This window comes from Pezoporus occidentalis, unplaced genomic scaffold (assembly GCF_034315485.1).
Source record: "Pezoporus occidentalis ecotype Australia unplaced genomic scaffold, CSIRO_AGI_Poc_V1 ctg171, whole genome shotgun sequence".
In the NCBI taxonomy this organism is placed as follows: domain Eukaryota; kingdom Metazoa; phylum Chordata; class Aves; order Psittaciformes; family Psittacidae; genus Pezoporus; species Pezoporus occidentalis.
The window spans coordinates 1,375,281-1,401,034 of NW_026913543.1; the positions used below are offsets into that span (position 1 = coordinate 1,375,281).

General features: G+C 41.2%; 1 protein-coding gene across 3 annotated transcripts in view; it reads left to right on the forward strand.

Annotated features, from left to right (window-relative positions):
* TSHZ2 (teashirt zinc finger homeobox 2) overlaps positions 1 to 25,754 on the forward strand; it is a 229,352-nt gene that overhangs the window by 147,461 nt on the left and 56,137 nt on the right. The window contains exon 3 of one of the 3 annotated variants that reach the window (XM_062613958.1): positions 5,708 to 6,639. The exons of the other annotated variants lie outside the window; for them this stretch is intronic. The gene's annotated coding sequence lies outside the window, so the exon portion shown is untranslated. Of the gene's footprint in view, positions 1 to 5,707; positions 6,640 to 25,754 lie in introns of those variants that run through there. 3 annotated transcript variants of the gene reach the window in all.

The following is a 25,754-nucleotide window of genomic DNA, read 5'->3' on the forward strand; positions in this document are numbered from 1 at the left end:
TGTACTCCAGGAGTGTCTTCTCGATTTATCAAGTGACCAGCATGGAAACACTGTACACACAGCAGCTGCAAGGCAAAGCAGGCCAGGATAAGAAAGGCAAGGGTATGGGGACATGGTTTATGAGAGTGTTCTCAGCATCCTCCATTTTCCCTTTCTACTGCCACACTCATCCATGATAAACACAACTGTGAAAGAGCTCCAGCGGGTGATGAAAACGGTGGGGTTGGGCTGCACTGGAGAACCAAAAAAGTTCAGCCTTCAAGCTCACCCGAAATACCGAAATAGACTGATCAGGAAGTCAGTGACCTCCACACGCTCTTTGTTCCCCTCTTCTCCCAGTAGTGCTCTGCACCGTCTGGTGAAGGTCGAGGTTGTGTTACACTGTCTGTGCCACACAGTCCCCCAAGCTCCAAAAGCCCCAGTGCCTGAGGAAGCTTCCCTGGTCTCTGTTGGGATATTTGCTCTCTGCATCACTGCCAGGCTGAGCTCTCTGTGCCGTGGAGCCCATAGCCTCCAGCTATAAGTGAACGATTGCCATGTTTTGTGTTCATATTCCATTCCCCTGCCCTCAGTCTGCACAATCCTTTGTAACAGGAGATGTGCCCTACAGCTGAACACTGCTAAGGCTTTCTTTATGACATTTTGCTGCTCTTCTCTTAAAGCTGAATAGTGGTGAGGTGAGAACATCAGAATAGCCGTACAGGGTTAGGTCAAAGGTCCAAGTGTCCATCCTACCTATGACCATGACCAGAATGAGTGCAAGAACAGGACAGACACGTGGTGCCATTCCCAGAGCACTCTCCCAGCCTCCAGATTTACACTTCAGGGACTTCTTCATCTGGAGGAGATTATATCCCCCTGCTCCCAGAGCTGCAGAGGACATGTAAGAGGGCTTCCTGATAGCTGCAGAAACTTGGGCAGAACTGTGAGGCCTCTTGGGGTGAACTCTGGAGCTGCCCTATCCCAAGGACGGAGCACATGTACAAACCAGCCTGTGACAGGCCAGTTCTGAGCCTTCACCGCACATGGCTAGGGAAGGAATCAATCGCACACAGAGTGCAGAAGTGGTATCAAGCCCCCAGACCTAATGGCATTGCTCTTTATTCCATTCTCTGTTTGACTTTCCCTGGGAGCTTCCCATGGTGCAGTAAAAACACCACCCTCAAAAGATTTCTTTCTCAACTGTATGCAAAGCAGGACTTACAGTCTTACCTCAGAGCTTATGCTAGCATGGACCAGTAATTCAGAGGAGGCAAAACTGCTTGTTCTGTTGCACATGGATAAAACTATTTTGATCCCTTCTGGGTTTGCTTTCAGCTTTTCTAAACCTCTGACACACTCTGTATGCAGACAAAAGCATTTCTTCCATCTCCTCTTGGAGAAGTGTTGAAATTTCCAGTGTGAAACTGCTGTTTTCATATTCATTTAACAAAACCTCACAAAGGCTCCTTATTTCTGAAACCCCTCTGAGTTTATACCGTAAGTCACACAGATTGCTTGGAATTATCTATGCCAATGCATGTAACCAATACCCTGGTGCAGTGAACAGCTGCTGGTAGATATCTCCACCACACTGCTCCACCTCTCCCACTACTCTGTTTTTTCAAGGCAAGGTTTAGAAGAACCCTTCTGCTCAGTTCCCTGTCGCTGCCCTCTGCTGCTCTCCATGCGAGGTCCCTGCAGCCACATGTGCATTGGTGCTTCAAGCACAACAATGCCTACACAACACTGACTATTTCTGGGGGGCAAGACAAGCTGCAGGCACTGATCAGCATTGGGATCACATCCTCATGGCTACCAACTTTCTTTGTAGGTCCAATAAAAAGACTGACATTGCCTTTGACCCACCTCATGAGCTACATCCCAAGGGTCATCATGGAAGAAGAGTCCCTCTGGGATGTGACAGTACTGTGGCTTGTTTCTGCCTGCGTTCATGTGAAGTGAACATGCTGCTCTTCCACTGCAGAAGGGCAAACTTAATATTTCCTTCATGCTCGCTCAGCTCAGGGGCAAATACCTGCATATGGATCAGTATTCAGTGAAGCTCACCCTAGACTAGACCTGCACAGATAGGCTGTGGGTGGGCTTCCAGTTCAGTAATTCACTTCCCTCTGTAATCCTCTGCAGCCCTAATCTGTTGGCCTTGGTTTCTTATGGTGCAAGACCTAGGTTCATCATTTAGGGGGAAAAACTGATGGGGGAGGTAATTCTGTTTATTTGGTCAGTGTTTTTCTAAAACATTGTCTGTGCATAATTCCTGGAATTATGTGGTGGCCTTTTTCTATAAATCACAAATGCACAAAAAAAAAAATAACTCTCAGTATTTTTCCAAAGAGATTAGGGTGAAAGTTCCTACACTCAGTCATATTTCATGTCTGGAAAAAAATATCAACAAGAGTGATAAGTATAGCCAAAATTAGTGTAAAAGCACACCCTGTCATTTGTTTTCCATGTGCCATATGTTTTCTGAATCCTGCACCTCCCACATACAAATTGCATGCAATAATGTGGGGTGCACACATTACTCAGGATTATTTAGTTAAGCCCTGCCTACACGGAGGGAATTAACATAGACAAAGTCAAGCCACTGTGCTTTGTTTTAGGTTTTTTTGCTTATTCTGGATTCATAGAGTAGAAAATTAAAGATCCCACTGTGCCAGGCTTCATGTCATTTGGTTTTAATTTAATTCATCTCTTCGATTCTCCCTGTTTCTCCTTCTCTTTGAGTATTATCAGTAGGTGGTCCAAGCATCAACCAGAAGATTTACTGGCAAGACTAAATGTATGAATGCTACGAACACATTGTTTTTCCAATATGATTTAATGACCTTTTTGGCATTCCCATGGCTGTTGAAATCTTCCATAATAATTCCCTTTGGCAGCCAAAGCTCCTGTTGATCAGGTGAAAGCTGATGCAAAAGTCAAATGTCAATAAATTTGTAATCCATAAATGAAATACTTAGTGCTGAAGTGAGACAATGTTAAACAGAGTGCAGCAGGAGACACCTAGGATATGTGCTACATCTTATGGTGAATAGAAAGCAAACAGGAAAGGAATGCCACCTCCAAAACCTCTCCATAGCCAAGGTCTTTCCCTTCTCCATGCTACCTGTTCTCCCTGCATGCTTTCTGGATTGCTGAGCTTTGCCAAAGTAGGCTTTATGGCTTGAATTTGGCAGAGCCGAGTCTGGTGATGCAGGTTCCGTCCCTTGTTCTGCTTTTGACTCATCGTGTGAGGTTGGGATTTAACTTCTGTGTTTCTAAAGGAGCTCTTCACAGTTCAGAGGTTTCAGAGGCTTCAGGGTTTGATCCTGGAAATTATTAGTTATGCAAGATATTCCAGTAAATTAACAAGACCACTTACATAACTTAGGTGTTGCTGGAATGAGTCATGGCTCATTTATAGTTTTAAGATGCTTGGGAAGGGCAAGCCATGTATGAAGCCTGGTTTTATATACAATAAAGACATAAGAACAATCACATAATTTCCCAGGAGATTTTCTTAAGGGCCCTTCACTTTGACCTTTGGCTCTGAAAAGCTCCAGTTTGTTTGACATTGAAAAAAAAAGCAAATGTGTGAATGCAGTGCCATGAGCATTTGCACTTTGAGCATGCTGGGGCAGAACACAGCTGAACTGGAAAAGGCTGCAATGGCTAATGTACAGGGAAAACATAAGAGAGGCATTTACTTAATAACTCAACTAATTCCTTTAGCTCACCTTGTAGGGATTTAACCTTTGAATGAGAGAGTCCCTAGTTCAAAATCCTGTGTCTCCTCTGTCCTCATGTTAATTTTTAAATTATATATCATTGTTGAGAGGCCCTTGTGTTGAGCATTACAGGCTATTTTTCATGTCTAAAATAGGGAATTATAACTGAACATTAGCTACTGGCTATAAATCACATGGAACAAAGTGGCATCTGCATCTACTCAGTAACAAGAGTGGGAGAATTGTAACTTACTTAAAACGATACAGGAAAGAGTACAAAAGTGCAGTAGGAGAGCTAATTGTGACTTGAGAAAACCAATGGTTCTTCCAACTGTGTGATGCTCTGGAGTCCCATTCTCTGGAGCTCTCCACAACCAGTGGTATAAGTACACAGTCACGATAGGAGCTCAGTCAATCTGGAGGGCAAACATAGAGCTGGAAGCTATTTCACCTGCCCTGCAAAGCCACCTAGCATGATGTGGTCACGTTGGGCCAGCACTGGGGTAAGGGAGAGCCTTTTCAAAGCCTGGAAATAGTACTTGTCTCTTTTGCTCTCCCCATCACTATCCTCCATCAGCAGGTGTGGTGTGAGTGAGCAGTGACCACAGTTCCCTCTCCCTGGGATATGTTTTTATGTCTACTGTAGCTTAAGGCCAGGTAAGGAGGCAGCATAAGGCTGTTAACAGAGCAATTATCAAGGCTGCTGCTATGGGCTGACCAGCTCCCTCTCTGCTTCCCAGCTCACAGGGCAGGAAACTCAGTGCTGCCTTTCTGAATGTCCCACCGATGTTACAGGGTTATCTTAAAAGACAACAAAATAAGATGAGCATCGTGAGCATGGCCTCATTCTTGCATTTGTCTCTGCTGGACCTTCTTCCTTTTATTTTTCCCAGTCATTTCACTTTGAAAACTTCCAAGATCTTTTGTGTCCTTACTGGGGGAAGCGAGATCTACCTGTTGCCCTGTGTCACTGGAAATTGTTTGGTCCCTTTCTAAAAGAGATAATCCTGAACTCAGTGCGGCACCTTGCTGTTGGTTTTGGACCCTTATATATCAATAACTTAAATTAAAAATAAACCAATTGCACATATTTCAGCCTAAGATGCCAAGGGTCTCCCAGGATGTTTGGTGCTTCCTGCCTGTCCACAGAGTCTTCGTTCTGGGGATCATACACCTTCATCTGTACAACACCAGACGCTGGAGCTGCTTAACAAACTACCTGAACCAGGGACTTGGGATTAGTTCTCCCTGCAATGCAGGTCTCTTCTTAGAAGGAACACAGAGCCCCACAAAAGAGCTTTTACTGAAGTGAAAGCTTTAAACTTCTTTCATAACAGACAATTAAGGAAGTTTTCACAGCTAGGCTGGGTCAGCATCCTGGCAGGAGGCATTTGCTCAGGAGCTGCCACCAGGACAGAGGTACCGGGAACGTTCCTGCTGTTGTCTGGTGACAGATGCAAGATCCTTTTCTAATCCCTTACTCAGTGACAAGGAGGTGCAGTGTTTCCAGGGTTAAATTCAATAGTCAATACTTTGTGTCCCTCACAGGTTCCTAACAAGCCATGGCCTTGCTCCAGCACTCCACCTCAGGCTTGGAGGCAGTGGACCCACTACAGTAGAGCTTTGTTCTGTTTCTGCAGTACCAAGAAATGGGTTTCTGCTCCAGCACCAGTCTCTGAGTACCAATAGGTGCTTTAGTGATTAGAGACAAACTTAAGAACATTCTTAAAAGCTTTGCAAAACAGAAGCTATGTGCTTTGTATTTATTAGGCTGTTCAGCAGTAATTCAGACAGCTGAGAATTGTTGAGGACCTGGTCTATCTAATTGTGTGTCTAAATCATATTTTCACCATGATTCAGAGGTACTAACATTATAGTCTACACAGAATGGCTTAGTTATATGGTCAGATTCCTGCAGATGGTCAGTTTGTATCATAAAATATGAAATTACAATTTGCACCATAAAGCTATTGCCTCAAATTTATTATATATTGCAGCACAACAAGCAAATTCATACTAGATGCAGTGTATGCCTGGACATTAATGAGAGCAGAGGATGAAATACTCTCCTCTGAGCTCATTGGTACATGTTCCCTGCAGAGCAGAATTGGATCGCCCCAAATCACCGAAGAAGAGGAAGTCACCAGGAGTGCAGTACTGTGCAGTGCTGGGCTCCCTGGCTCCAGGGACATGGGAAGGGCATCCCACCCCTTGCGGCACGAGGCCCCAGAGCTGGCAGTTCTGCTCTACGTATCATGCATGCAAGAGCTGAGCTCTCAGCAAAATCTCTTTATTATTCGTCATAAAGAATCACAGCTGTGAGAAGCAAAGTAGGGAAGGAGAGTGGGAACAGGCAGGCACTTGGATCGATGTAAATCAAGAGTCACTCCACTGCAAGTCACTGAATTATGTTGTTGTCACTCAAACATCGGACCAGTATCAACCCCTTTACCTGCAATAGATGAGCGAAATACCTTACAATTGTGTGTCCAGGAGCCTGCTAAGCTTCTTGCAGAGCTGCTGTCAGTACACCCAGGGCAGAAGCATATTTTTTTCTTCCTGTTGTACATAAGGGCTCTGCTGCAGCCGACAACATGAAATGTGTTAGTTCGGTTTGTTCAAAATGGAGTGTGTTTGTTAAGTGTTGCCTCTTTGATGTTGCGCTGCCATCTCCATCTTTGTCATCATTGCCCATCTTTTTCAATCTAATGAACTCAAACCATCAGTGCAACTTAAGTTCGGCTGTCTGTTCTTGCATAGTTAATATTAAAAATGTACTAACAGTGTGGCTGCGAAATCAAATTATGCACATAAATATGCTGGCATAGCAGAGGAGGCGGCAGAAGCTGAAGTTAGCAACATTGATGCCAGTTCACATTTGCAAATCAACCGTCAATCTGTCATTAAACATGTTATCAAATGATGATAAGTGTATGCTTCTTGCTTGCATTGGCGCGCTTATTCCCGATGTTGATGTGCATTAATGGGATAATGTGCATTAACATAGTCTTGCTTGGATGAACACAAAACATTTTTTATCCGTCTCAGTTTGTTTCCCCCTGTGGCCCCCAAGTAAGTGTTTTGTGTTATCAAATTGCCAAAAAATGGGAAAACACATTACTTTTAATTAGCAAAAATTTTGAGTCATTATTTTTTTTTAATTTTTATCCAGACTATCTCCTGTCTGTTGTCATGAGAGGTGGGGGGACACAAAAACCCTTCCTCTGCCTTCTTTAAGTAAAACGATTAATGTCAGAAACTCAGAGACTGACCATTATGTGCTGTCTTAATGCACTGGCCTTTCATCTACAGTCCTTGCTTTTGACACAAGTGATGGTTTCAGTTCAGCGATTTGAAAGGCAGGAAAGGAAACCATCTCGGGCATTCCCAGCCCATTATGTGGTGCCTCACTCAGACATGGCAAGCAGTCCTTGAGCTGGCTTCAGTTAACAGGTTTTCTTATAAGCTGGCAAAAGCTCTACCTAGAGATCAAACAAAAAGCTGAAGGAGAGCATGGCTGCTCCAGGAGGGAACTGAGCTCCTTAAGGAACTTCCCATGCATTAGCCTGCCTCTGCTATCCCATCCTGCAGGGCCAGGGCTCCACTCACGGTGCTGGCAAACTGCCAGGCAAATACAGAACAAGTCTTCATTGACAAGAACAAAAAATTATCAGCCCAAAGTGTGTCCCTGTCTCACTGGTTCAGCCATCACAGTGCCCAGGATGCGAGGGCTCAGCTCAACACCTGCCCAGGGAAGGCTCCATTGCACTGAGAACGATGTGCACAAAAATGAATAGTAGTACTTTTGTTTATTGATTCTATTTAGGATTGAGCTGTTTATCCAGGTTTGGGGAAAAAGGTGTGGTGGAACTCCACTGGAGCAGGAAAAGCATCCTTCATACTTATGGGACTCAGAGGTTTTCAAAATCTTTTTAGTAAGTGAAGCAAGGTTCGTCCCACCCCTTGGAGAGCAGCTGTTCCTTTAAACCTTTCATATTTATGTAACAGGGGCAAAATTGTGACGGTCTACCCAGGATTCAGAGGAAAACAGTAACAGTAATGAAAAGCAATATGGATAGTCTGGTCCTGTTCAAAACACCAGGAATTCTTCCAGGAGTTTTACTAGAACTTTACCAGTAGTGTTATCAAATAAGCCTCAAGAGTTGCCTTAAAGGAAAGACAATCACTTAAAGTGTTTTATTTTTAGTTTATGAGCTGGAAAATAAAACTTCTAAAACTTTTATGAAAGACATCGTATTATTTATGTGTTTCTAAAATAGCAACATTTTCTCATATAATAGAAATGTTTATGAATTGCTCTTAGTCTCTGCTTATGACAACATCTAACCTCCAAGCATGGTTTGAGATTTATCTTTAATTTTAAAAAATAACTAGTACAATAGTGAGCTTTTACAAAGTATGAACTTTATGGTAAATGGGTCAAACTTCTGATCACTCTTTCTCAAGCTAATAATGCCATTAACTTTAGGCATCCTATTTATGCCTCTGATTTCTATTATCAGGATGATTTAAAGGAAGAATAAAAAGAAATAATTATTGATTTTCTTTAAATTGTCTTGATTTTTTTTAAAGCCATCCATTGAATTTCCTATTATTTCTAAATTGTGGGTACATGAGCCCAAGTTTCACAATCATAAAACTCTTAGCAGTTTGTATTTGTATTCCTGTTAACCCTAGCTTCAGTGAGCCCTCATGTTTTCCGCTTCTAAACCAAAGAGCTTGTCTTCTAATACAAAGAACTTGAATTTTAAGTATATTTTCTATTACACATCCATTACTGGCAAAATTTACCCAGCAACATTTCTTGGTTTTTACAGTTGTGTTGCTTTATGTTGCATCTACTCCATGAGCTACCTTGAAATTAACTTGTCAAATGTTCGTCCTACTACTTAGGGAAGAGTCCTAATCAGATGAGTGGACCAATTTGTCATGACTTGGAGGAGAGGTATTAGAAATCAGATGGCATTAAAAAGGCTCACTTGAAGGCTGTATATGAAGGACTCCCATAAGGCAGCTCAGGCTAAGCTCCTGTAAGGGGCTATTTGTATGGGAGGTGGCGTTTGGAAAACTAGAGTGAGCAGCATGTCTCGGTCTCTCACTTTCCACATGGACTTTGACCCCTTTAAAATATCTCCCTCAAAGGGAGATGTATTAATAGGCCCTCAAATGACTTCAGCACCAGGGCCCCATCTTTTGGGCACTTGGCAAACACCAGAACAAGGTGCAAAACTGTAGAAAACTGAGCATTGCAAAACTGAACCCCGACCCGTATTATTGGCCATCTCATGCTACTATCTGGGGGAATTCTGCATGTGGATCTTATCTTTGCTACTTCAGCCAGTCTCTGCTTTAAACAGATGTATTAACCAGGTGCATTAATTTACCAGTCTTCATTAAGCAGTGTGAAACAGTGATATGCTGTGTTATTCCTCAGTATGCATATATCAAAGCAAATGTTGAATAAGGGATTAGCAGTCACAGAGTTACGCTATTCCTCCTCTATTCTCCCTGTCTTTATTCTTCGTACTCTATCTTGTTCTATTATCTTAGGCCTGACTTTGGAGTGTTTTCAGTTTTTGAAAATGGCAAGTAATTAGTCAATATGTTTTCACCATATGTATCAAGCTCAATAAAGAGGCAACCATTGGCCTTTGTCATGGCACAGTAAGTGCTCGTTTTCTCAGCACTTCAAGTTACGCTGAGCGTGTGGTGAACGCCAAAGAATTTAATGAGGAATTTTACAATGAAACATTTGACATAATAATTCACAGTTCAGCGCAGTTCACAAATTTGGGGTGAGTTCCCTTTTAGGATGGCCTCTGTTTGAGCTGTTCACACTTAGAGATCTTGCACGAGCTGCTTCTCCCCTGCCTGGTGCCCTGTATGAGCAAAGAGCCTGTGCAAAGGGCAGGTAAATTGTTATGACTCAAAATGGTCCCGTTTTACATCTTCTTGGCACGGATGCTGTGTGCAACAAGGAACAATTCTTGAAACCCTCTTTCCCTTCCAGACTGGCTTTTTACTTACCCCAAGCCAGTTAATGCATACTTTCCAGATAGACATTTTAGCTTTAAGGTTTCCACTACTGCTGACTGTTAACAATCGTAGAAAAAGGTCAGTATCTGATCTTAACACTGCTGATATGAAGTGGCATTTGCCCAAATTTTTCCATCTCCTGAGCAAAAATATGTCCAGTGTTTTCTAGAGAGAGGGATAGACAGCAGCCTTGCCTGGGCTGTTTTCCCCTCTTGAGAATACTGTATTTCAGTGATCTGTGGAACAGGTTTCTGCAGTCCCAGCTGGGTTTCTTCGCTTTTGCAGATGAAACATTTAAGCTAGGCTCAGTTCAGCGAGTTACATGTATTTTGTTTAACATTTTGGGGTGCGTACAACAAATAATAATGAATAAGAGTGACATACTGGTTTACTGCAGTCATGATTTAAATTTATGTGGCATTGCTATTGAAGTCAATAGGGCTTTTTCCTGAGTATGTTTTGCAGGGTACAGTATCATTAAAATATGACAGTTAATAGTCTTGTTTATGTTATTATATTTAATGAATAAATATATCAGTCTGTACATCAAAATCAGTTTTGTTTATACTCTTTAATTGTAGTCTTATCTCCCCTAGAAGCATGCTATATCTTTTAATTTTATAATTATCCACTTTATTCATGTGTGACACTACAGAACTGCTGCTTATATCCTATGAGACATCCAAATGCAAACAAATGGAAGACTGACAACCACTAGAAAATTCAGATCTGGATCTGAACCCAGCTCCATCTTTTCAAAATGCTCCACAATTTCAGATCCAAAGTCTTGGTTTGGGCTGTTGAATAAAGGAGCAAGAGATGCAAAATAGGAGTCTAATTTATATAGTATCTCTTAACATGAATTGTCAGTAGGCATTTTACATAATCCTTCAACACTTAAATGTTGTTCTCTGTCCCTTGAGAGAGGCCTGAGCTCTAAACACAAAGAGGAAGCAGTTCTCACATTGCCCTTTCTGAAATTTTACAGAAAAGGAATTCAGGATTTATTGGGCTGTGGAGAGGGATCAGGAATATAAGCATAAGTTTTTAGCCTAGTGGCTACAGCACTTGGCTGGAAAGGGTAAATGCCAGTCCATGCTCCAAGGGCTGTTTTGTTTGAACTAAAGCCATGAGGCAAAATGCTTTTTTTACTCCCCAGAGTTCTGGGGAGGAAAACCTCAGGGTCTGCCTCCACCCAGGTAAGCAACGCTTCCTAGGCAGCAGAATTGTGCCCATGTCCATTTCTTCTCTCTCAGTTTGAGACTTGCTTTTGTGAGGCTTTTCTGAGGCTTCAAAAGACCAAAAAGAGGTTGGAAAACATAGGTTTGAGTCCCCTACACCCTGGCTATGTGCTCCAAGCCCAAAGAAATCTGTAAGTCAAAGCAGAAGTGTTTTAGAAGAGCAAATTCTAATAGGATTTTTAAAGAAAGTCTACAAATCCACCTTCTTAGAAATCTCCTAGACTATGAACACTAAAGGGTAGAATTGTTTGAGCAGAGTAGAAATAACCAAGTAGCTATATTTCAGTTATAACTGAGTAGATTACCAAAACCCCAGAGAGACATACCCTGCATTAAGGGATCAACCTTCTCTCAGCACTTTTCTGTTTTCCAGGTCTGGCCATAAACAAATCCCTCAAAGCTTGATGTATTTCACAGGTTCCCTTCTGAGACATCCAACTACTCCTAATCCTGAAAGTTAACTCTGCTCAAAACATGCACTTTCCCAAAACTCAGTTACCCAGCCCCTGTGCCCGCTACTGCTGAGTGGAGGTGATTCCATGCTTATTATCAGCACTCATTCCCTGGGGTGGCACTAATTACAAATCAGCCCATGGTTTGGTTGATGGGTCTCCTCTAGACTTGAGCTGGAGGGGGAAATCAGCTGGGGACAAGTCAGCAAACTCTCATACCTTGTTGTGGAGCAAGGCTGTTAGATGAGAAGAGCATCCAACCCATATATCGCATCCAATACCAAGCTTGCTTGTTTGGGATCTTTTGCTAAAGAGAATTACAGGAAAAAAAAGCCAGAATGAAAAGTCTACAGGTATAGTAGTTATATTGTAGAGGTTATGTTATCTAATCACTTGTATTACGGTGATGAAAAGTTCAGTAAAACACCCTGGGTGTTCCCTGTGCACATAGGAAGACAACTTTCACAGGATTCTACATGTTCTCCTCTAAATTTTTTCTTTTGTCTGTTGATGTAACACAATAAATATTTACTGTGTGATGCTGTTTCCAAAGGCAGTACCTTCTTTTGGATCCAGCAGCCAAAGTGTGTGCAAGAGCAGGTCGGGGAAGGGGAACACTCAGGTATAAAACCATAGCCCAGAATAAGTTGCTGTGATTACAAGAGAGCCACTGGCAACCAGAGACGTGCAGCCAGCTAGTAACAATAAAAACCTAAAAATGTTAAGTTTCACCAGCTACATAGGAAGTTTCTCAAAGCAGCATCTTTATTTAGTGTATTTTCCTTCTTCTTAATTAGTTTATTTAGCTGCTGAGCAAGATTTCATCCCCTTCCATTTTGAAAACCTCCCTCACCTATTTGGTGTTTGAACACAACTTCTACTAAGTGCCCTCACAAAAGTCACCTCTAAGGCAGTCATCTAAGGAAGGGAAAACTTGCTTCAGAGACTGACGCAGCCAGAGTGAATACTTTTCTTGGTTAGCACTTGAAGAGGAAAATATCATAATATTTAACCCAGTTTTGAAAACTTTCCATGAAAATAGGGGAAGGATAAAAAAACCCACCACCCGTAAAACACTAGTTGAATACAGAGAGAGGCCAAAGAGAGTTCAGTTACCATAGAGATTATTACTGGCAATTGGTACTCAACAGCAGATTGGGATCTGTTACAATATTTTTATTAATCATTTCTCTTAATTGGTTATTTATATATTTTGGACCCGTCCCTGTGCTGGGTCCAGATTTTACTCTTTACCTGTCACTCTTTCTGACATGTAGCAATAATGACTGTGCCAAATATCAGGCATTTCCTCAATTTGCAAACATTAGGAGGGGTCATGAGTACAGAAAATACCACGTGGACAAGCCACTGTGCTTGTCTTTGGCTGGCAAAGGAGGAGGGAGAAGCATCACAAGCGCACTCAGGCTCTGCAAGGCTTCATCATAAGCATTCTTCCGTGCAAACCCTCATTGCCATTGTAATTGTGATGATTTTTGTAGCTACAGCAGAAAGGATGCAGAATGCCTTTTCCTCTTTCAGTTTTCCCTTGTGTATATCCAAGTCTAGTGATTTAACACATGAGCATTCCAGTGCATAAATGGTGATTTAGGAAATATCCTATTGTAAAGCCTTTCCCTCTCCTCCCTGTCTTCCCTTCCTCAAGATTCATCCTGTGCGTGCTGCAGCAACTGAAAACACCCATCCTTTTTATAGCCACTTCAGTGGATGTACGCTTAAGGGCTGATGTTAAGGGACATTTATAATCAGTCAGCTTCTAAAAATTCCAGTCTTAATTTTTTAAGAGCTCAATCCTGTGTATAGCCAATGTTAAATTGTTAAATGCATTTTAAAATGCTGCTGTGTTTTGTTTGGCTTTTTTTTCTGCCACGCCATTTGCCTTTAGGGATCTAATCTTTTCAGGATGCCTGAGATCAGCCAGAGCCAGCTGGGCTTTCATCCACTTTCCCCCTCTCATCCCCAGCCTGTTGCTCCCTACCTGTGTCTGCTGCGTTTTGGGAGCAGGGGCACAGTGGAGCACAGTCGCAGGGAGATGCCAAGCAGGAATCTGGCTACAGGGAGTGCTCTTAACTGCACACTGTGAACAGAGTATATAAAAAAAAGAGAGGGAGAAGTACGTTGTTTTCACCTCTAATCTCCTCTAGTTATCATGATCTCAAGGGTTATTTGTAATGATAGTAGGCACTGCATTTCAGATGGAAATGTGATTTTCCAAGCTGACGGTGTCACTTTAAGTAAACAAAGTTAATTCTGCTTCCTGCTATGCAAGGCCTAATCTCATTACCCAAACCACAAGTAGCATAACAGAAAATATTCCCATCTGTCAAAAGAACTTAAAATAAAGGTGGAAATGGTTTTTATGTTTTGTCCCTCTTCATTCCCTCAAATCCCTCAATGGATGTTAATTATCACATCAGATCTATTTAAACCTGTTCAGATCCCCCTGCCTCTGCCTGTGGTTCCTTTTTCATTTGATGTGCCTATAGAATAATAATGTTTATGCTGTATCTTAGAGTTAATGCTCAGTTTTGATGAACTGGAGCTAAAAGCTGTGAGCTGGATGGCTGGTCCTTTGGTCTTGCTGCACTCTGCTCTAAGGAGGCAGAATCCAAGTGACATCAGGTCGCCTCAAGGCTCTCCCAGAGGTGATCAAGATTATGCTCAGCCCCTTTCCCACCTGAAATAAAGAGAGGAAATCTCTGAGCTAAAGACAGTCCAACAGGGAGTGAGGGCTTATGTTGGGTTGTGCTGACCTTGTGCCTACAGCTCCAGGGGATCCATCAACCTGTTGCACACATACTTGTAGTCAGGGAAGTCCTGGCCTCACTGATGCTATGTGAAATAGCAGAACCGGGCAAGCCCCCAGTGCCACATTACCAACGCCACACAGGGCTGGGTCACAGGCACACTGCTATCCTGAGTTTGTCCAGCCTCAGCATGCTACTGGGCTTCCCCAGGCAGTGCTTGGTGCTGCTGGCGTGCAATGGATGGGGCCAGTTTTGTGCAGAAGGGAGATTAACCACCTGCCCACCCCATGCGTTAAACAGCAGACCAGTGCTGAACAGCAGTCCCAGACCAGCATGAAACTGTACATGGCTGTGCGGCACTGGGGAAAGAAAGGGAGGATCTGGAAAACAGGGCAAGATCTATGGCACTGATGCACACTTTCCAGCACTCACAGAGCAGGCAACTGCACTCATTCAGTTGTCATTTCCACAGATGTAAATCCAGAACAGCTTCCCTGGATTCAGCTCAGTGGAAGTTTACGTGGGGAGAAGAATCAAGGACCTGCTGCTGCAGGCTCCATCAGGAGTGCTGCCAGCACAGGGAGCAGACCCCAATATTCCAAGGTCTGACTTGAACCAGAAGAAAATCCAAACATACTATCTAATAATTCTCAGCTCATTTTAAAGCAGCACCACCAATCATAAGAGGATCATTCATAAAACTCTCCAACAACGGTGTTTTTCATCCACTCTTCATTTAAAATGACCTTTATGTGATGATAACATCTGCCTTGCTGAGCCGTAATTGCTTAATTAGAGAAACAGGTTCTCTATTAGACAAACAGGCTTTTAAGAACTGTATTTTTTCTTGCAAGTATGGTGTTTTCTTTCATTTTAAGCTCATCAGCAGTATTTTAAAAGCTTTCAAAAGACATTTTCAACTGGCTATAGTTTGTTGGTTTGTTTATTTATTTATTTACTAGCCTGTTGAAGGTTTTGTTTCCTGCTCTCTTCCTGAGAAGCATTTACAGCAGGAATCTCTCCCATTAAGAATTTTTCTGCTTTTCCCACCACACTTGCATAGCACTTTATATAAAATGCTGGTTTTCCCTGAACAGCTGTTGTAGGTTCAGGGTGTGCCTGGGAATCTATTTATCACAGGCAAGTTCTTAGGGCTGAGCACAATATCCCACTTGCTTCACACATGGGGAACAAAGCTCGTGCCCTTGCTGATAGCTCTGGTAAGCCTTTCTCTGAGCTCCTATTGCTGTGTTCTTGAGCTGGCCTTTTGCAGCAGGTTCGGTTTTGGTTTATTTCTCATGTAAGACTTTTGAGCAGCATTAGTCTATTTCTGTAGTGGTGGTGTTAAGATCTAGCTAATCAATCTATTACTGTAGGATTGCTTCTGACTGCATGATTGCTGATAGTTTTAAAGATGTCGATTGACTCATTTGTTCTGAAAAGCCCTATAGGTTTTGCCTTAGGTTGGATTTTTTGGGGATAGCATTATTATACTAATGTGCCGCAGTAAAAGTGGAAGGTTCCAGAGGTGATTTGTCCTGCTGCTGATCACAGAAATAAGTTACCCCAAAACAGCATTTCTGAAGTAAGACTTGGGCCTGGTGTGGCTGCAGTAATGCAAAAGCCTCTGCCATAGCCAAGGCAGCAGGAACAGCATTGCAGGTGCTGCAAATAGCCATGAAACAGAAACAAGAGGAAACAGTTGAGATACCCCAGCCCTCAGAAACAGCCATAAATATTTCCCCCCAGAAACAAGTGTCCCCTTGGTGTTCTTTCTAAAATAATACCTCGCTGAAAATAGAAAATGTCACCATAAAAAGGAAAAAGGTGAGTTATAAATGGCTAAGATGGGAAAAATGGACCAGAAGTGACTTTAGGCAAAACTGGCAGTTAAATACTTGGACCACTTACAGTGGTAAAGTGGGAAAGCTTGGAACCTGGTCATAAAAGGACCTTGGACTTATTTTCAGGGGTTTTGATTCTGAAAGGAATCTCAAAGGCAACTTGGCTGCCTCCTTCCTTTTTGTTGCTGCTTCAATAACATAACTGCCTTGAGACTCTGGTTGTGATTGTGTCGCCAGTGCTTTTGGCACAGTACAGGCAAGCAATGAGAAACACTTCTCTCCACTACAACTAGCAAGCCATGCGGCTGGGAGGGAGGAGGAGCTGTTGTCCTCATGGGGAGATGCACAAGCAAAGGAAAAGTTAGGTGCCATGTTGTGTAGTAAAACCTCATGAGAAAAAGGATGTCCATGGTTATTTGAGGAAATACGGTATTTAGGAGGTGCCATAAGCACTGTCCTTCTCTGACACCAAAGAGCATAACTTGTTTTTGGAGTTTGGAAGTATTTAAGGTTTGTTTCAACCCAGGTGTTTTCTCAGGACCTCGGCTATTCTGCCCAGACTATTCATTTCTGATAATAAAAATTCACAGCATGGCGGGGGTTAATTGCAAAAGGTGATATGGCTTCTCTTTGGCTAGTTCTGCGTGGTATTTTGGACAAGCTTTCTTTGCTCAAGCTCCCAAGCCAACAGAAAGCCAGGTGGCTGCGTTGGCGCAATGCTGAGCTCTATGTAATACATCTGATGGAAAGCAGGGTTTATTAGCTTGGCACCGCACTCCCTGAATTTCAAGGGCTTTGGATAAGTCCTGGCTGGCATCCCATTGGGTCAGACATACCCCGTCTTATATGTGCCTAAGGTAACTGAGGAGTATATGGATATATGTATACTCCTTCTTATATATGCCTAAGGTAACTGAGGAGTATATGGATATATGTATACTCCTTCTTATATATGCCTAAGGTAACTGAGGAGTATATGAATATATGTATACTCCTTCTTATATATGCCTAAGGTAACTGAGGAGTATGCAGTCCTGGTCTTGGTCATTTGAAAAATTAGTGTGACCTAAAACCTGTGCAGCTTGCAATGTTAGAGTTGGTTTTGTTTCGAGCTTGTATGGAGAAAGGAATCAAGAGTATATTTTGAGGTGGGGCAGGAGGTTTGCGTGTGTGGCCGGAAAAAGTACTTGCAAATGGCAAAAATTGATGTTTTCTTAGCAAAGGCCAAAAACACTTAGAAATGATCTATGTCTAATATATTTGTTGTACCCTGAGGTCACAGAGGGATGTGACTTTCAGGGGGGAAAAGAAATTGATAAAACTTGCAGTTTTGAAAATATGTATTTTGCTTCAGGGCATTTTCAAAGGCTTTTTTTATTGTGTCTACATCCACTGTTTCACTTATGCTTTTCAATTCCCATATATTATTCATGATGTCTATTTTAATAAGTTTTGGGTCAAGCCATTGTTCTCTGTTAATAGTTTGTTACAAATAACATTGCTGGGATGCAGTTGTGGAGCCTCTCTGAAATAATACCCTGTGAGGATTGAGGTGCAATGCGAGTGAGAGGCAGAATGAGGTCCTTTTGTGAGGCTTGGGATTCTTCCTCCTTTTCAGTTCCTCTTTTTCACCTAATCCCACTCAAAGCCTCAGTACAGCTCATGTAGCTGCACCATCAGTTCCTAGTGCAGAAGGTTCAGAAGCAAGATAAAAGAGTTGCAGAGCAGAGCTGAAGGAGCCAAAATATCTGGATTCAGTTTCTGCCCACGCTATTAAGGCAAATAAATATAAATCAGGGAGAGGTGCGTCTGCAAACGCACACAAAGGCACACACCATGTGTGGGATGGAGAAGAAATTGGTGCTTGCATTGCCAGAAGGAAGTATTATCTGCAACAGGTCTCCGTGAAAGCATTTTTTTAATTGAGTAGCCATAGAAAACCAGGGCCCTGCATTCAACATACTGCTAGGGTCTATCAAGTTCATCGAAAAATGTTTATTTCCTTAAAATTAAGAAAAGTCTGATTTACTTTGCTAAATCCTTACATTCCTTCTGCAAATTAGATGACAAAAATCACATTTTTTGGGTATTTTCCCTAAATGCAAGAGGATCTCCTGGGTGGCTGAGAGCCCCCCTCCCTGTGAGACCCTGGTGTGAGCAACACACATTCACGAGGGCACCAAAAAAACCAGTCGCACATAACGTGCTTTGCTAAGGCAGCATTGCTGGCTTTATTCCTTTCTCTCCCTTTCTCTTTGTATTTAGACCCTGAAAGAGATGTAAAAGTTCATATTCAATTCAGGCCACCTTTGTGATATATTAATTTCTGAGAAAAATCTGATCAAACTGTGCTACAAACAAACTTTGTGCATCCCATGAGCATTATCATACATTGTTATGATCAACGAACATTTTGGTATTTAAACAAAAGAGGAAACATTTATCTATCTCATAAGGAATGTTTCTGAGACCATAACATCCTATTAAGGCAAAACAAGGCTGGCGACAAAATCTGTTTGAGTGCATCTGTGATCTGCCAATTTCAAATGAATGGAAAGAGAAAGGCACAAGCAGTAGAGTTGAAAATCAACTAGAATTTCTCCTCCTTTTACTGCTTGTATAAGACTGCTTTCTCTAGCTTCAGGAGTGGAATTCATTACTGGGGATAAAAACCAGAGATTAGGTAAAAAGAGCTTTTCACTGACAAGGCCTTATTCACAATGGAGTGCTTTCCCTCAGTCCTTGCAGGTTTGAAGTTTTCTGAGTGTATACAGTGAGTGATATATTATTATAATAGTTTGTATTACAGTAGTGGCCAAAGGCAACAGAAGCATCCATTTTGCTGAATACTTTACATACACACATTAAAAAATAATCTCTGCGCAAGATGTCCATATGATTTTATTTCTCTCTGCTGTTTCTTTTTGTTTTTTTTTTTTTTTAAGGAGGGTCTGGTTTATGGTTGCAGTTTTGAAAGCTGTTACCTTGTTGAGCAGTTTAGGCTAAGCATGAGTCAAAGACCTCCTCTTTTTTTATAACTCAATCTTCCTAAATGCAAATAGTGAAGAGATGCCCCAATGTTAAGATGCCGATGCTCACATACTATGGAAAGCACCAGTGTAACATGTGTGAAATACACATCACAGGACATTTTGTAAGCTCGCTTCAGAAGAGAAAGTTTCCCCAAGTAAAAAAGTGTAAACTGCATGCAAAATTGAGACACTTAAAAGAAAACAGAAAAAGAGCAAAATTAATTTCAATTACTATTTTTCTGTTCCTTCAAAGCTTTCTGCTAGACTTTTCTTAACTGAACAAAGGAACCAAAGTGAAGTGCTAGTCTTCTGACTCTGCATTCTGCAAACCAAAACCAGGAGAGTGCCTGTCAAATGTCTTGGGCTCTGCTGCTAGCCCTTCTGGCAAATACTAACCTTAGTATTCAGCTCTGATTAAAGGTTTGCTGAGGACTAGGATCTGATCCTTTTCTCATGTTGTTTTCCCATGACGGAGCTTCTCTGACCTCAGACGATTCACTCCTGACTGTAAGTGAGAGCAGAATTGGGACATATGGCACTATATCAAAAGATCTATTAGCTCTCTCAATAAAACAAACACATCTTTTGAAGTTGTTTAGCTGTTTCTAAAGCAAAGCAAGAACTTCAGAGAGAGAACTTTGGCTATTGGGTGAAAAGGCATCATTTCTTCACTCTTTTCCCTGCCCTTCCACCCTTTTTGCCTTCCTCTTTTACCTATTTGACTTTTCTTCTGTTAAATTTTTTTTCCAAAGGAACCTTTAAAGTCAGGTCTACAGTAAAACCTTTTGCCAGAATAGTAATTTTGGTTAGGGGTGTCATTCTGGGGTTTACAGTACTTGTGTATTGGCATGACCTTCAGCATAGGTTCAGCTGTACTGGAAAAAAAAAAAGGGCGATTTTGCTGATACAGCTTATTTCATTGAGGGGAGCTAGTAAAATCTTAACTGCTAAAAGCACTCTTTTGGCAGGACAGGCTGCATCTGTATTAGTGGGGTTTGCTGGTGTAGCTGTAAAGTGTAGGATTGGCCAACAACTTCACCCCCAAAAGTGGTCCTGCTGAAATGTGGGGGTTTTTAACTTATTTGGCCTCCATATGCTGCAGAAGAGATGCTTGTAGCGTACTAAATTCAAGGGACTAAAACAAGCCTTTTGATGATTAAATTCAACTCCCTAAACATAACTTAGGCAACTCCCCAGCTTGATTCATGTAACTTAATCTCATCTGATAGAAAATATAGCTGTGCTAAATGGAAAAGCCATAGCTGTGGCTCTGACACTCTTCCCCTTTCTTTGATGAGAATATTATCCCAAAGGTATTATATTCTAATATACCACAATTTCCCCATATGCGAGACAAATATCCTACTATCTGGCTCACTGCTGTGGAGGTTCAGAAGCTTGACTACAAGGCATTTTGACCTTTTGGTACATAAGGGATATGAGCAATGTCATTAATACCAGTTCAAGAGGGCTCACTGGCTAGTTTATACTTCTGAATCTGTAGCACCACTTGCTGGTTTTGCTGGAGAAATTCCAGCCAGCAAACCCAAGCAATGTTGTTTATCTTCTGCTGTCATCATAACTATTTCCTGAGACCTGGAAAGATGTACCCCGTCCTTACCCTGCTTGCTGTAACCCAAAGGATCAAAGATAAGGATTATAATGGTTATGTTCAAGCAGGGGAGTTGTTTATTGGGATTTATCCTTTTAAATATGTGTAAGTCATAGAAAGCTTTGCAGTCAGAAATATTGATTTCATTGATCCATGCCAAGAGCAGACGAAACCCATGTGAGCTGAAGTGGAAAAGCTGTGCGAGATGCTTATAATAAAGATGTTATCTGATAAATAACATATTGCTTTATTTCTGAGCAATAAAAATTAGAAATCCAGAATTTAAGTACACTGGTCTGTTCATGCCGAGTTAACTGTGGCAGCATTAGTCTTCCTTGATCAATATACAGTATTAGGATCTTGTGTTTCTTTTCCTGGTCAAATGAGGTAGCTACACAGATCCTGGTTCTTCATTGTTTATGGGGTTTACAAGGAGAACATCAGAATGATTCAACTTCAGGAGCATAATGGACTATAAATGCAGAGAACATCACCTTCATCACTCAGGATAAAGTGAATGTAGTGTAGGTCATGATATTGCCTTTGGAAACCGCTAAAATCCCCTTTCTGATTAGCTGAGATTGCAGAGTCTGACAAGGGAGGCAAGTGGGGTTAAAGGTGTTCAGCATAAGTGGAGAGTGAACTGTCACAAGTGGAGCTGTCCCTCGAGATCAGTTGGAGTCTGGATGTATCAGTTCATGTGAACAAACAAACAAACCAACAAGGAACCCCTCCAGCAATGGCAGCATCACTGCTCCAGGAATAACAGTGAGCTGGGAGGCTTCCCCAAAGATGCACTGATATATGGACAGCAGAGATGCTGTTTCAGAGGGAGATGTTATTGAATCTGGGTCTTCCACCCCATCTGGAGCAATATCAGCTTATCAGCTGACAAATACAAAGTAAAGAAAGGAGGGAACTATCTCAGAAATATGTCTTGTGGTAATATAGAGACTATTGCAGACACAGAAAGAGGGCCAGTTTACAACCACTCTGGCCAATATCCATTTTCTCCTTCATTGGCAGCAAAGCTGTTTTGTCCAGTCCATGCAGGAAAAAAAACATTCCATATTTGCAAATGGTCCTCTCCTTTAAAACACAAACTTCTGTGTTTTCCACAGTACCTCCTCGGTCACCCCCCTGCCTTAAACTTTTGAACCCTGTTATCAAATGCACCTTGGGCAGAGTAAGGGGGGAGTCCTTACCCCCATGGAAAAAAAACCTGCTCTGAAGAATTCTCAAGGGGACAATTGAGCACTATCAAACACAACTGCAGTAATACTTTACTGTCTGCTGCAGATATTGAGCCCTCATTGCAGTAATTGTCACGGTGACAGAGCTGGGAACACTTGCTGTAATTAGGACAGTTGTTTTGTCATGTGTAACGATCTGAAGAGAAGCAAGGAAAAGAGGCGAATGAGCACTAATCTGCTCTAGTGTAGCGAAGGAGAACCATGCACGCACACACAAAATACAGCACGGCTGCTAATATATTGTAAATTCAGATGAGCAGGCATTTTGAGAAGGTGAAGAAATGAATGTTAAAACAATACATGTATTCGGGGGAATTTATGCTCTCTCAGGTGTCTGACTGTATCTGGAATAGCAAATGCAGATGTTTTTCTGTAGAGATTTTTTTTGAAGGTGATCTGGGTGATATCTAACAAAAACCTCAACCAAAACCATGTGTGCATGTGTATATAAACATGTACATGTGTTTAGATATACGTTTAAGCAAATTTCTATAGGTGGCATGTACCTTTCGGCAGTTTACTGCTCCAGCAGCTTGAGAACACAGCACAAAAGAAAGCTGGACACATTTGAAACTACCCTTCAACTTGTTTTAATTTCTCTCAAGTAACTACCTCAGCCTCCTACTATTCTTGCATGCAGATTAGTATTAAAAAGAAGTACTATCATTTTTTGTTGTGCTCCAAATTACCTTCTATTCCAATTCAGTGAGCCTATAATGGCTGTTATGGTAGAGTTTCACCTGGAAAGAAAAAACCCATGTATCAAAAACTCTTGGGAAATAAGGCTACAATTCTGGATTTGTAAGACTCAGAGCTGTAGGGTGTCTAATACCTCTTGGGTATTAAGAAGGTGAGCATTAAGCATACAAAATAAGACTGTACTATGGATTTCTACAAAAGTCAGAGAAATTTGAAGCCAATCATCTCTTAGTTAGATAAAGTGCCTCTTCCTCAATGCCTGAGCCTGAACACTCCTGTATCAATCGCATAATTTGCGTACCTTGAAAATTGCCTGTAGGCAACTCAAAATGCTGCTGAGAAGTTAAAGGGAGAGTCAGTTCATTTGGTAATTATGACCCCCATCTGGTGTAAATCTCTCCTCTACAGATGGCTATTGCTGTATGGGGTACACTTCGATAGCTGCGAGACTGTTCAAACAGAAATTGCACTAGCAGTGGTTAGAGACAGCAGTACAAGCATTGATTAGTGAAAATTTCCCATATAAAGTATTTTTCACTGATAAATTTATTTTTTCAACTATTTTCTTTTTCCTGCTTTCCACAAAAATTTTGACATTTTCTTTCACAGCTGGAAAGATCTTGAGACAAATAACACTTGCCATTTAGTGTTTGTTTTTAGTGTGAAGCTAAATTTAGCATTCTTATCTTGTTACTTTTTTTAGTTTTCCAGTTTTCACTTTTCAATGAGATCTTTCCTTCACCTCTGAAGCCAACCAGTTTTACCATCTACTTCAGTAGGACCAAGATTTCAGGTTTTGATGTTTTACTACATTAAATCATTCTTATAAAGATCTTAAATGTCCCTTTGAGATTAGCAACCTGTACAGGGATGACTTGGGGAACAACAGACCACTTAGCCTGATCTTGATTCCAAGTGAAATATAATGATTAACCCAGAACTCTATTAAAGAATTAGAGGGTTAAATACCACTAATGACAGCCAGCAGGGTTTCAAGGAATATAAATCTTGTCAAACAAACATAGTCTTTTTGACAGAATTACGTATCTATTGGAGAAAGGTAACTGCAACAAAACAGTGTACCTGGATTTCTCCAGGGCATTTGACTTAGCCTGCTTTTTGCCTCATTAGGTATTTAAACATAGAATCATAGAATGGTTAGGGTTGGAAAGGACCTTGAGATCATCCAGTTCCAACCTCCCTGCTATGGGTGGAGATGAGCTAGATGTTTAAATACTGGCTCTCCAGTGGATCTCTCAAAGTACTGTTAATAGGAGATACCAGTGAAATGCCTCCTCTTTCTAAATTGTATTGGCTATTTAGTATTTGTATCAATGATCCAAGCAAAGGTGTAAAATACATTTGGTGGTGGCTGCAAGGTGACACAGGGCTTGATGGAGCAGTTAAGAATTAAGAGGAAAAAGTTGCCACATAGGAGCAAAATGAATCTGCATGTTAAGGGGTTTCAGTCCAACAGAATTCATTTTAATGCAGTCAGATATAGACAAAAAACTGCAGGAACAAAGCATATAAATTGTAGCTATGCGTTAGATCTACTCCAATGCTATAGTGGAAAAAAATCTATTCTGTATAAATAAAACTAATAATAAATTAACAAACAAAAATAAGAAGAAATCAAGTAAAACTTAAGTAAGGAATAGATTCTGTTCTTATATGCAGCTTTAACTGGGTCACAGTGTGACATGTCCATGTTTCAGGAGTATGTGGAAACATTCTAAAGAGAAGTTATAGGAGGCCAGCAGAAATGACCTGGAGGCTGGAAATCCACCCTTCTGCTGTGAAGTTTAAAGAACTTGACATATTCAGCTTATCAAAATACTTGGAGATGCTTTGATTGCTGTGTGTAGGCATCCCTACGTGAGAGCCAGCTTCTCAGTCTAGCTGAGAAAGCATATTTAGCTGGATGTTTATGTTGACCAAATTTAGCAGTAAAATAATTATATTAAAATGAAACATGGCTCCTAGTTGTGACGGTAGTGGAAGCTCACAACAGTTTTTCCTGAGTGTTTTCTTTTCTTCAACCCAGGATTAACTGCCCTTTTGAAGCATATCTAGAAAGTCAATATAAATTATATGGAAATTTTATTGCAGAGACACAGTTTAGAGCTGGTATATTGTATGTACTTTCCTATGTGTGTGTGTCTGAAGGGATGTTTGTGTGTTTAGAGGGGGCAAAGCAATGCGGCTCATTTATGGGAACATTAATTAGTGTTTGTGTCATATGACGATATTAATGGATGAGATTAGGTGGATTGTTCTACTAGACAACCAAATAATCATGTATGTTTTCAATCTCTATAAAGGCCTTTTCTTAGCTTTATAGTAACTCAGTAAGTTAATATATTTATATTTACTCTCTTCTTGGGTATTTTTTTCCTACACTGTGTTATTAATTTCATTGATTTAAAAATTATTTTAATTTCTATGATCACTTTTTACCAAAAACCCAGCTACCTTTCATTAGAATTTCCAGTGAACACATTTTATTTATCAGAGAATTCTCTTTGAAGATTTGAATGTTTGGAACCTTTTGGTGAAAAGTGAAGAACTTCTATAGCAATCAGATACCTTTCTACTGAAAGATTGCCTTAGTTAAAAATCTAATTTCCACTGCAAAAGTTTTCAGACAAGGAAAAGAATTGGACAGCTCCAGTGTCCTGCATCAGTATCTGCACCTTGCCAGCACTTTTGTAAGAGAAGAGATTGACAAAATAGTTCATTAACAGGAATGCCCTCATCATGGAGGGTTTGAATAGCTGCATGAGAAACTTTAAAGCCTCCTTTGTGTGTCCAAACAGAAACATGGCTCAAAGAAACAAGTGTCTGCCGTGGCTCGGAGTGCTGTGAACTCTGGGCTGTTTGTGGATTGGCTTTGAGAGAAGTTGCTCTTGATTTAAGAGTACATCCTAATATACCGATGGTCGGGAGACTGGCAAGGGAGAAAATAGTGCAGAGTGCTTGCCTGGCAACAAAGGCATAGCAATTTGCTCCAGCCTTGTTGTGAAAAGAAGGTGCTTTTGTGAATAGAGAGACGTGATAAGTGCAGCATGAAAGCACCACAGAAGTAA